This window comes from Danio rerio, chromosome 12 (assembly GCF_049306965.1).
Source record: "Danio rerio strain Tuebingen ecotype United States chromosome 12, GRCz12tu, whole genome shotgun sequence".
Lineage (NCBI taxonomy): Eukaryota > Metazoa > Chordata > Actinopteri > Cypriniformes > Danionidae > Danio > Danio rerio.
In genome coordinates, this window is record NC_133187.1 from 33,920,840 (window position 1) to 33,934,043 (window position 13,204).

At 39.6% G+C, this 13,204-nt stretch overlaps 1 protein-coding gene across 8 annotated transcripts in view; it reads right to left on the minus strand.

The window, feature by feature from the left end:
• Positions 1 to 13,094, minus strand: part of grin2cb (glutamate receptor, ionotropic, N-methyl D-aspartate 2Cb) — a 133,771-nt gene extending 120,677 nt beyond the window's left edge. For 2 of the 8 annotated variants that reach the window (XM_073918603.1, XM_073918601.1), the window contains exon 1: positions 8,593 to 8,682. The gene's annotated coding sequence lies outside the window, so the exon portion shown is untranslated. Of the gene's footprint in view, positions 1 to 8,592; positions 8,699 to 12,979 lie in introns of those variants that run through there. The other 6 variants (XM_073918598.1, XM_073918600.1, XM_073918604.1 and 3 more) reach the window with 6 other exon arrangements.
• Between the last annotated feature and the right edge of the window lie 110 nt (positions 13,095 to 13,204).

Sequence of the window (13,204 nt, forward strand, 5' to 3'; positions counted from 1 at the left end):
GGTTCAAAGCAATTCAGTCAGCTATATGAGTTAAATAAAGAAAATTCCTTCATCATAGTGCCCTCGCAATTGCCTGAACTGTAATGGGTTATTGAGTTGTTTCGTGAAATATGGATCATGTGTCTAACAACACCAAATCTCTTGCTCTTGCTCTTGTCAAAATGTGGGTTTTTCCTCTGAGGTGTAAATTGAAATGCAGATGCTTTAGGTTCCCTAGGTACAGCTGGTAGCCGTGTCAGATCCTGGCGAGAAAATGTTATGCGGTCAAGTGTCCCCTTAGGGCTCAGGTGGAGGCCGCCTGTCCATCAGGTGTCTTAGCATCAACAGCTAACGTGCCAAAGGCAGAAAACTGCCAGATTTACACTGCATCAGATGGACTGAAGGAGGAAAATAGCAACATTGTGGAAATAAATAAATATTGCCTTGCATATAAATAAACCCAATCTTTCGTCTTTCATCTATGAAATGTGACATTTCAGATTTTTTTTGCTTCGCTGCTGGCTATTTTTAGACAGGCTTTAGTAAGAGAAGCCAAAGAATGAGAGAGAAACGTGCAGCAGGGTTAACTTTGTAGCACAACTCCCCTGAGATTGAGCTGGAAAAAATCAAAGAGTCTTGAATCTGACCGTAAATTTGCTTAAAGCCATATGACAACATCTTACAACAATATTAACTGACTAGACGAGTTTTGATATGACATACATCTGGATAAATCTGGAGATGCTCCTTTCATATGTTCCACATGACAGTGACAACCAGACAGTAAAGTTATTTATAGTATGTGAATATGCAGTTGTTAAAAAAAATGTCATTTGACAATAATAATACACATATGACATATAATAGAGCTGTTCAAATGCATCAGACCTACAGTAGTCTGACATTAAAAATATTTATATTTTGTATGATGGTGTTCAAGTTATGAATAGACAAACTGCCACTAGAAAGTCAATTGGCTTTAATGCTGTTTGTATCCCAACAGTCCTGAATATTTCGAGAGGGGTCTGGATGCAGACCTGATGCAGTGCAATCTGAGCTGCATCCAATGCTTTTTAATGGGCTTACCTAACCCCACCCCTAACCCTACCCCTCACAGTGATGTCACACGCTCTATTTGAGTGCATTGTGTCTGACATTGCATCGCTGAGTGATGCAATCTTAGCTTGCATCATAAAGGCTGCATCCAGATAATGTTGTCTGCCGATTTAAATATTTGAACTTAATAAAGTAAGATGGATTCTAATTGGCTGTTAATATTTTAATCATTCATCAAGAGATGTAAAAATATATTAATAACAGTAAAAAAAAAATTCTTCATCACTGTGGCAAGTGGTTAGCATTGTCACCTCACAGCAAGATTTCTGTGAGGAGTTTGCATGTTCTCCCCATATTCGCATTGGTTTCCTCTGGGTGCTTTGGTTTTCCCTACAGTCCAAAGAAATGCGCTATAAGTGAACTGGATAAACAAAATTGAGTGTGTGTGTGTGTGTAAATGTGAGAGTGAATGGGTGTTTCCCAGTACTGGGAAAAAAAGGGGGAAAAAAAGGGACTAAGCCGAACAAAAATTACTGAATGTTTTTCTGTGCCGTAATTATTAGTTATGGTATAATGTAATCATTAGTTAAGAATGGGCCTGTGAGCTCCAAAAAAGTGAACCTTAAAAGTTGTTTACATTCTTTTTACATGGATTAACAAAAAAAATAAAATAAAATATGGTGTTGACAATGTTACTTTGTAAAGAAATACTGTATAAACATACTGTACTGTTGTCTTTGTTATTGTGACTGTCAAGTATTCATAGATGCAACCCAGGCTCATTCTGAAAACGAACCCCCATTTCGGGAGATACATAATAGGAGCGATTTTTTTTTTGCAGTTTTTGTTTTCACGAATCCATGAGATGTATGCTTTTTGAGATCTCAAATTTCTCTAGCGAGTGTCATTCACACCTGCTGTTTTCTCATAAATCCACCAGAGGCCCCTGTTGACTGTTTGTCCGACTGAATGACTGACCTCCATTCTCTAAACCCAACCAATAGTATTTTAAAAAGCACAGTCTGACCCGCTCACCCACTTCCCTATACCCAACCGACAATTTTTTAAAAAACAATTCAGAAAAAGAAATGCCCTCGCCTGATTTTTACCACGTTTTACCACATTATCACACTGTTATTTACTTGTTTATATTATTTTTTGGATTCTGTTTTTGTCTTTCTAGAAAAGACTCGAACTCCGTCGTCGTGGTCATCTCCTTTTTGAATCTCAAGTCCACTGACGTACATGATGAGCAAACTGGACAAACTGGTAACAGCCAGAGAGCCGTCCACACAGCTGGTAAGCGTGAAAAGGAACAGTGTCATACTGCCCCATATCATTCATTTTAACAATAAAATGCAGCCATACATACTTCTGGCTAAATTATTCATGATCTCCAGAAATGTAAGGCTACGTTAAGCCTATGTTGCAAGATGTCTAAAGACTAAGGAGATAAAAAAAGATAAATGGTGTTGATTATGAAACATTTGCATTTTAAGATCTCTCAAAAGCTGTTGTTTTGTATAAAAAAAAGAGGTTTTTAGTTGCATGAAAGATTTGTGAATATCAAATGGCATCAGCAGTAGCTTTTCTCAGTTTCGCTAAAAATCACCCTATTTACAAGCCATAAAAATGTCTTTAAGTGAAGTTTATTCATAAACTAATTTCGAGAGGATCACGTGCTTATGATTTATCACGGCCGGTCCCGTATTTGCTAATCACTATCTTCCAATCACATGAGCCCTAAGCTACTATAAATAACCACAGTTTTCATCTCATTTTATCTTCGTTTGGAAGAAACCCCCCTCCTCCCCTATTCTCCTCCTTTACCTCTGATTGGGCGGCACGACGGCCCAGTGGTTAGCACTGCGAGCCCCACAGCAAGAACACTGCCGGCCCTGGCCGGTGGGTGTTTCTGTGAGGAGTTTGTATATTCTCCCCGTGTCCGCGTGGGTTTTCCCCGGGTTCTCCGGTTTCCTCCCACCATCCAAAGACATTCAACACAAATAACGATCAAGCATTTGTCTAACCCCTGTGTTCCCTTAGCTACAGCAGTCGGGGAGTTCTGAGATCCACCAAGCTCAGGCTCCCCTCTCGCTCTGCCAACGGGAGGAAGCCCCGGGCTCGAGGATCCCTTGAACTCGGGGCTCTCTCCTGGGACAGCATGCCAAACAAGCTTTTATAAATCATCAGCTAAGTGTGAACTCTTAAAAACAGGTATTATCCTTAACTCCTTCCAAAGTTGAACAATGAACAGCTGCTCTATTCTAGTGAAATTAAAATTCTTATATTCAAGTTTTTTCAACTGTTCCATATACAGTAGTATCAGAAACATCAACAAAAATGCATGTCAAGCTAATTTCAACAAAAAAACAACAATATATTTTCTCGGTTCATGTCTTTCAAGGGAGTGGGAATGAAATCCTGCAAATCGCACCTGCCATCAATCAAACCTCACCAAGAAAAGCCAGCTGATCCTCAGTGGAATCATCTTACTGCCACCTATAGGCCTTGACAAAAGAGAAGCGAGGGATTTCAATTTACCACTCTTGATGTGAATGAGTATAGCTTTAAATGAGTATAGGGCTTTCATTATCCAGAGAGTCATGACAGTCATTACACACACCTCTTCAGACGACAGCACTACAAAACTCTTCTTCCAGTCCAATCTGATTTTCGTTATTAATAGAAAACGACTAATACTGGCACCGTTATTACAGATGTGTGTTTGTTTCATTATCTACTTGTTTTCAAGAATACTCCGGATTTGCATGAGAACTATTTTACATGCACCGTGCATTGCATTGGTTTGATAGAGTTTGTATGTCAACACAAGTGCTCTTCTGTCTGAGTACTTAAGGTATGTGTTATTTCTATTCAGATTCAACCTTTATCAATATCCCCAGAGACATATTTCATGATTATCCTGTCTGAAAGAATTTGCGCTGTAGTTCTTCTTCGAAATGACAAAGGGGAGCAAAACTAGAGGTATTCAGGTGGGAGATAAAAGGAAAAATCGACATCTTCGAGAAGCTTGCAAAGTAAAGAAACAAAGATCCCCAGCGGGATTTAACAAAAATAAAAGATAAAAAAAAAACAAGCAGGGTTGATCGGAACAGGAAAAAGAGGCTTGAACGTATATTTTGTCCTTATAAATATTTCATAGTCATGCCTGTTCTGCACCCTGTAGGTACACATGCACTACCTGGCGGTCTAGTTTCCAAAAATAGACCCTTTACGTGGTTTGACAACTCCATTAAACCACAGCTGAATTAATTGCAAATGAATTATTAACAGCCAACTGTAACAGAGTTGATACTCTCACTTTAACAAGGACAGTGGTTTTCACAGGGACTGGAAGGACTGAGGGATAGACAACTGGAAAAGCTTAATGACCATAAAGTTTGAAGCAGATCTTTCTGCGCCGGCCAGATGGCAGTCCGCAAAGGTGAGATGAGTTTTGACTCCATATGCGCAGTCACACCTGTAGACGATCTGTCTGTTTTCTTGGCTCACTGTGCTCTCAGTCAGAGTCTGGTGTGAGATATACAGCATCCAAAACACTGTGGCTCAGTGCTTATCTGGCCGCTCGGACAATGTAGCTTGGTGTGAAGGGATATGCAAATCTGCCTGATAAAATCAGCCCTAGATTAGGTCTAATATTTATCAAAGGAAGCAAATTATGTTTTTGACATGAGCTACCATTAAAGGGAAAAGAGAGAGATGCATCATGAATATTTCATAGGGGTGAAAATATTATCTATGAAAAGAAACATGCGAGAACACAGCTAATAAAATAATGGCCTGTTCCAGCTTTCATGGCAGTTTTGTGATAAGCAGAAAAATGGGGATGCATGAAGTAGTTCATGAATATAAAGTTAACTTGCTGTAGCATTAATGCTGTTGCCCTTGACAACATTGTATGTGTGAAACATATATTTAGATTGTAGACTGAATGACTTTCATGAAGTGTGTCATTTCTGCAGCATTGTCAGAGATACTATCAGAGATACCCCTCCATCACCAATCACCCCCACTACCCGCATCCACTCTTCACCTTTGTCACCATCCCCACCACCACCTCTTCATCTTTGTCACACCCCTACTCTTTACTAGGCATGGGACGTGACCGTTTTCAAGGTATTGAGGTATGAAAAAAGTCAAGGTTTTAAAACTGACAAAATTTTGTGTAATACCGTTCCTAATTTATGTGTAAGATTTTTTATTTAAATTTTTTTTTTGTTTTTTAGAACAGTCACCTCAGCAGAAAAACAATCCAAAAATGCTGTTTTAAATTGTGAAGAAATCTGCGCTTTTAAAACTAATGAAGACAGCAAAAGTTAATAATTAATTTACTATTTAGCCTATTTAGCCTGACATGTCAGGCTTCTTTCCCAGAAATGGGTTGCAGCTGGAAGAGCATCCGCTGTGTAAAACATAAGTTGGTGGTTCATTCCACACAAATTTGGCGTTACAGCAGCTTTAGCCAACTTCATTTTCCTGTGGCTTAGTCCCTGATTTATCCAACCCAGGCTCATTCTGATTACATACCCCTATATATGTAATATATGTATATATAGTAAGGTCACTTCCTAGATGAACTGGATGTTCTTCTCTCATCTTTTTCTAATTTTGCCACTCCCTTATTGGTGCTAGGTGACTTCAACATTTACGTTGACAAACCGCAAGCTGCAGACTTTCAGACTTTGCTTGCCTCTTTTGACCTAAAAAGAGCACCTACTTCTGCTACCCACAAATCAGGTAATCAGCTAGACCTTATTTACACACGACACTGCTTCACTGATCAAACAATAGTAACTCCACTACAAATATCTGATCATTTCCTTCTGTCTCTCAACATCCACATTACTCCTGAGCCGCCACACACTCCAACACTGGTTACCTTTCGCAGAAACCTACGATCTCTCTCACCCAATAGACTATCCACCATTGTTTCAGACTCTCTTCCTCCATCTCGCAAACTCACTGCACTTGATTCGAACAGTGCCACTAATACACTCTGCTCCACACTAGCATCATGTCTAGACCGATTATGTCCTCTTGCATCCAGGCCAGCCCGTGCCAGTCCTCCTGCACCCTGGCTCTCGGATGCTCTCCGTGAGCATCGCTCAAAACTTCGGGCTGCAGAGAGAATTTGGCGGAAAACTAAAAATCCTGCACATCTCTTAACATACCAAACTCTTCTGTCCTCTTTCTCAGCTGAGGTTACTTCTGCAAAGCAGACGTATTACCGTCTGAAAATCAACAATGCCACTAATCCTCGCCTACTTTTTAAAACATTTTCCTCCCTCCTCTATCCTCCTCCTCCACCCGCATCCTCCACACTTACTACTGATGACTTTGCTACATTCTTCTGCACCAAAACTGCAAAAATCAGTGCTCAATTTGCTGCACCTACAACAAACACGCAAGATACAACACCAACACCACACACACTCACCTCTTTTTCTCAGCTCTCTGAGTCTGAGGTGTCCAAACTTGTGCTATCTAGCCATGCAACCACCTGTCCACTCGATCCCATTCCCTCTCATCTCTTGCAAGCCATCTCTCCTGCAGTCATACCAACACTGACTCACATAATTAACACATCTCTTGACTCTGGTTTATTCCCCACTACATTTAAGCAGGCTAGGGTAACCCCACTGCTAAAGAAACCCAACCTGGACCATACGCTACTTGAAAACTACAGACCAGTATCCCTGCTTCCATTCATGGCCAAGATTCTGGAGAAAGTAGTGTTCAATCAAGTCCTGGACTTTCTTACTCAAAACAATCTCATGGACAACAAGCAATCCGGCTTTAAGAAAGGCCACTCAACTGAGACTGCCCTGCTCTCGGTCGTGGAGGATCTCAGACTGGCTAAAGCAGACTCTAAATCATCAGTCCTCATTTTGCTGGACTTGTCAGCTGCTTTTGACACTGTCAACCACCAGATCCTGCTATCTACGCTTGAGTCACTGGGCGTTGCGGGCACTGTTATACAATGGTTCAGATCTTACCTCTCTGACAGGTCATTCAGGGTGTCTTGGAGGGGAGAGGTGTCCAACCTACAGCATCTAAACACTGGGGTACCTCAAGGCTCTGTTCTTGGGCCACTTCTCTTCTCCATCTACACATCATCTCTAGGACCAGTCATCCAGAGACATGGATTCTCCTACCACTGCTATGCTGATGACACCCAGCTATACCTCTCTTTTCATCCTGATGATCCCTCGGTTCCAGCTCGTATCTCAGCCTGCCTGTTGGATATTTCACACTGGATGAAAGATCATCATCTTCAGCTGAACCTCGCAAAAACGGAAATGCTTGTAGTTTCTGCCAACCCGACTCTACACCGTAACTTTTCAATCCAGATGGATGGGGCAACCATTACTGCATCCAAAATGGTGAAAAGCCTTGGAGTAACGATTGATGACCAACTAAACTTCTCTGACCACATTTCTAGAACTGCTCGATCGTGCAGATTTGCACTCTATAACATCAGAAAGATCCGACCCTTCTTATCTGAACATGCAGCTCAACTCCTTGTTCAAGCTCTTGTTCTCTCCAAACTGGATTACTGCAACTCTCTACTAGCGGGGCTTCCAGCTAACTCTATCAAGCCTCTTCAACTGCTCCAGAATGCAGCAGCACGAGTTGTCTTCAATGAACCTAAACGAGCACATGTCACTCCGCTGCTAGTCCGTTTGCACTGGCTGCCAGTTGCTGCTCGCATCAAATTCAAAACTCTGATGTTTGCCTACAAAGTGACTTCTGGCCTAGCACCTTCTTATCTGCACTCACTTGTGCAGATCTATGTGCCCTCCAGAAACTTGCGTTCTGTGAATGAACGTCGCCTCGTGGTTCCATCCCAAAGAGGGAAAAAATCACTTTCGCGAACGCTCACGCTCAATCTGCCCAGTTGGTGGAATGAACTCCCTAACTGCATCAGAACAGCAGAGTCACTCGCTATTTTCAAGAAACGACTAAAAACTCAACTATTTAGTCTCCACTTCACTTCCTAATCTGCAATTGCCTCTTTGAATATCACACTAACTGTACAAAAAAAAAAAAAAAAAAAAAAAAAAAAAAAAAAACTACTAACACTTCCGTTCTTATACTTTGCAGACCGGAAACTTGCCTTTAGTACTTATTCATTGTTGCTCTTAGTTGTGTAAATTGCTTCCTTGTCCTCATTTGTAAGTCGCTTTGGATAAAAGCGTCTGCTAAATGACTAAATGTAAATGTAAATATATACATTTCTGGAGAGAGCAAAATATGTCCCAGGAGCTTGGTTTTTTTGCAGTTTTTGGTTTTGTGAATCCTCCATAGGCCACTGTGTATGCTTTTAGAGATTTCAAACTTCTCTCACAAGTTTCATTCACAACCGCTGTTCTAGCGTAAATCCACCAGAGGGCTGTCAACTGACTTAATGACCGACCTTCTGACCGATCCCCCCACCCTCCCCTTATGGCAGGCTGATTTTTACCATGTTTTCAGATTTTACCACATGCTCACCCTGTTATTTACTATCTTATTTTTTGGCTTTTGTCTTACCTATAGCTTCCGCAATCGTTCTTCGCAGGACTCAAACCCTGTTGTTGGAGTCATCTACCCTTTGCATCTCAAGTCTGCCAACGGACGTGTCGAGCTACCGGACAAACTGGTAACAGCGAAAAAAGACATGGAGGTAAGTAGACACGAGCTGGTATAAGATTCTGACAGTATGATAATCTTGGATAAAAACATCACAGTTTCACAGTATTGTGATTACTGCTCTAAAATATATATTCTAGTTAAATGTCTTGGTAAAAAAACAATTTTCCCTTTGAAGACAGTATATTTTATTTTCAGAAACATTTAAAATATTTAAAACTTGTCAGGCTAAACAAATTATTGACTTTTGCTGTCTTCATTAGTTTCAAAGGAACAGATTTCTTTACAATTTAAAGCAGCATCTTTGGATATCTTTTCTGAGATACTATTGTCCTAAAAAAATGACAAATCATACACATACCTTAGGAACGATATTGCAAAATATTTGATGGTTTTAAAGCCTTGACTTTTCCAAATCGCGGTATACCTTGAAAAAGGTTATAGTCCCATGCCTAGAGGTAAGCTGTCAGCTGATAGGCGAGATAATGAACGGAGTCATACCGCCCAGTAGCGTTTCTTTTTGAAGACAAATTGCAGCCATACATAGTTATGGCTTTATAATTCGCGATCTCCAGAAACTTTAATAGGGCTACATTTTCAGAATGAGCCTATGTTGGTATTATCAGGGGTCATCACAGCACAACGAATTGCCAGCTACTCTGGCATATGTGTTACACAGCGAATGCCCTTTCAGCCAGCAACCCAGTACTGGAAAATTGTGTACAAATTATATCTCAATGATTAATATATATTTCATATTACAGTGTGTTTACACAAGATTATTGTTTAAAAACATAATAAATATATTTTTTGCTCTTAATTTGAATTTTTATATTGATTAAGTTTACTGACTAAAATGAGTTAGATTTTAATTATGTATTATTATAGAAATAATAACAACCAGATTTTTAGATGCACATATTATAAAATGAATTATTGTTATTGCATGACATTTTAAATCAAGATGATCTATGTATAATTTGCATAATTAGCAGTGAAATGTTTTACTAAACAAGTTTCTTGCTTAATAAATGCCTACTTATACTGTTTAAGAATGAAGTCAGAATGTAGGACTAATATTTTTTAACTAATTAAAAAAAAGTTCTATAAAATTGTATAGATGAGTTTCATTATTTAAAGAGCCCATATTATGGGTTTTTGAAAATTCCCCTCCATGTAGTGTGTAACACAGCTCTAAGTGAAGTGAAGTATCTAGCTAAGGCTTAAATCTGTTAGTGTTCAGTGTTTAAAACTGTTGATTCATCTATAAAAGAGTCGACTCATAGTGCTTCAAACGAGTCGCCTTGATACCGATTCATTAGGTGTTTCGCCATGACGTACGAACAAAACCAAGTTATTCACGTGCACGCGCAAACCCGGGAGATTTCAAACCTGAGGCCCCGCCCTCTGACGCAGAAACCCAGACACACACACACAAACACACAGACACCCACAAACACACAAACATGCCGGTCGATTGAAGTCACACTGCAGATGGATATATTGAGTCTCTACCCAAACATGAAACCTCAGCATTATAGCCAAGCAGTTTAAACTACTGGAAACTTCTGGAAACTACATGCTACAAAGAATACTTCATCTGCGTTTGTTAAAGGAAGGATCAGTAAAGAGTAACTTACTGATGGACGTCAGGATGGATTTTTCTTCCTCCATTTCTCAAGTGTAAGTACGTGCGATTAAAGTTGTTGCCTCGTTGACTCTAGCTTGCAAATGTATTTAGTTGTGATTTGTTACTTGTAACCGCGTGTACTGTATCAGGTTAACTGGCTATATTCTCTTATCGCGTGCAAAGTCACGTTAAAAACGCGACGCGTGCTGCTTTGTTAACGGAGCTCCGTGGACGAGGAGTAGTGTGTGTGTCTGTGTGTGCGTGCGCTGTCGTCCGGAGGTGTGTGTGTTTGTGTTTTTGTGTGTGTGTGCGCGCGCGCGTTGTCGTCCGGAGCAGGGTTAAGTGCGTGTGTCTGTGTGTGTGTGTGTGTGTGTGCAATATGTGTGTGTGTGTGTGTCTGTGAAAAGAGCAGAGTGAGAAGTTAGGAGATCTCCTCAACTGTTTTTGGAGTTTTTGCTCAATAAAATAGATTGTCGTCTGAATTTTCAAGTCCATAGTCTGTATTTACATTGACCCACTGGCAGCTAAAATCCACGCCTACACTATCGAGCATGTATGAACTGTGATTACTTTTATATTGCTGATTAGCTGTTTGGCATTTCACTTTCTGACTGAAGGCAGTCGACCAATCGCAACAGACTGTCATCGGTCCAATCAGCGCAGATTAGCTTCGCGCAAAGGAGGGGTTTGGGAACAAATGAATCACTGGACGATTCATACAGGAGTCGCTGGGATAATTAGGTAAAAATAAATGCAGATTATAAGACCACGAAAGTGTTTGTTGACCTTGCATGCATATTAAACTGTTGTTGGAGACCCTTACAACCAAGATATGACCCTATTCCATGTATAATATGGGCTCTTTAAATATTAAATATATTGTTTATAAATTGTTAGAAGGTTCCCTGCATGATTAACATCATTTTAGAGGCAAAACTGATGACACCGAGTAGGTAGCGCTGTCGCCTCACAGCAAGAAGGTCGCTGGTTCGAGCTTCGGCTGGGTCAGTTGGCATTTCTGTATGGAGTTTGCATGTTCTCTCTGTGTTCATGTGGGTTTCCTCCGGGTGCTCCAGTTTTCAAAACAAGTGCGAAGACATGCGCTATATGTGAATTGTGAAAGCTAAATTTTCCATAGTGTATGTGTGTGAATGAGTGTGTATAGGTGTTTCCCAGTGATGGGTTGCAGCCGGAAGGGCATCCGCTGCGTAAAATGTATGATGGATAAGTTAGAACTTTATTCTGCTGTGGTGACCCCTGATTAATAAAGGGACTAAGCCGAAAAGAAAATGAATAAATGAATGAATACATGCAAAACTTACACAGTATTTGACAAATATGTAAATTAATCAAACAGCATTAAAACAAGCTCAACCAGGAAATCTTGAAAAAAATCTCCCAGCCTTATGTCTAGCTGTCTTAAAAATAAAATGTGCATGGTGTTAAAAGCTTTAAAAACACACAATTGCTGAAATGAACTTTTTTGTACTCTTAACTTGTGCAACCTCAAAGCAAAACAAGCTTTAGTTTCAGTTCTTGATTTTAGACAAGATTGTTGGATGACTAAAAAGCCACCATAACTTATGTGCCCATATGTAAACTAGGTTTTACAACATGTTTACATCACAACATACGTCCCAGCATGTACAATTTAATGCATTTTCAACCTTTTTGGCAGCTGACCCTCTTTTAGCTTATTATATGAGGTCGAAGGACATGACAGAAGGCCAACTGACCAGTCCAGAGGGAACTTCTGGTTGTTCATGCATCAAAAAAGCCCCTCATAACTCCTGTCTGACAGGTCCACTAATCCAATGTGTCACTGTATAGGAGCATATGCATGTGCACATGCCTGTTCTCGACCTTCTATTAGCTGTACGGGTCAGCCATTTGTCTTACTGTGACAGGGTCATTCACCCTGTGCCTTGAAGAAAGGCATGTCCTTATCGTTTCATCTTAGGATGATGTTATATGACCAAATACATGAGCAGGTCAGAAAGTGTCACTGAAAGACTGTATATCCAACTACTATATTTCCCCATTTTATAAATGCATTATAAAAAACTAAGTGAATGTGTATTTATGGTTATTAATAAATTATAATTGGCAATACTAAGTGCAAGAATGAACTGGACTATTGGATCCAAAGCAAGTACAGTAGCACATAGATGTGTGAAGTATGCCCTCTGCAGGTTGTTTCATAGTCTAAATGCTTTACCAAATCATAGAATACAAAAGTGGCCTATTTAGCTGACTTTTTTCCTCAAAATGTTTGCCTCTAAATTTGTATTTTTCTTGTTTTTAATCTGATGTTGGCTAAATATTTTAAATAATATGGTAAGTTAATGGCGAATTTGATCAAAAGATCTGAACAGACTGATTCATATATTTTAATCCATTATATCACGAAAGTGTGTGCTTCAAAACGCTGGGATTTGAATAGAATTCGGTAGATTTTCTTTAATCCAATCAGGATTATCCTGATCCTATCTGAAATGGTGGATTTTAGGTAGGCCTACTAAATGCAGGCCTAATAAAACTTAAAATTGATTTTATAAAAGCGAAAGAAAAGCGTTTGCAATAAAAAGCGTTTCTAAAACAGTCAAGAAACCTAAAACATGCATGTAAACATGATACAAATGTAATAAAAAGTCGTACCAACCTTATCCGTGCAAATTTTATGTACATTTATCACGTTTTGACCAAGTGACGGCGTTATTAAGCGCGGGAAGTTTCGCGCGCAATCTGTGAAAGGATATTATTTTAAACGCCTAAATTTAATTCAACCGCCAATAAAGTAGACCCACACTAAAGGACAATTTAGACGACAGTTAATGCACTGACCATTAGGTAATTTAATAATAATAATAATAATAATAATAA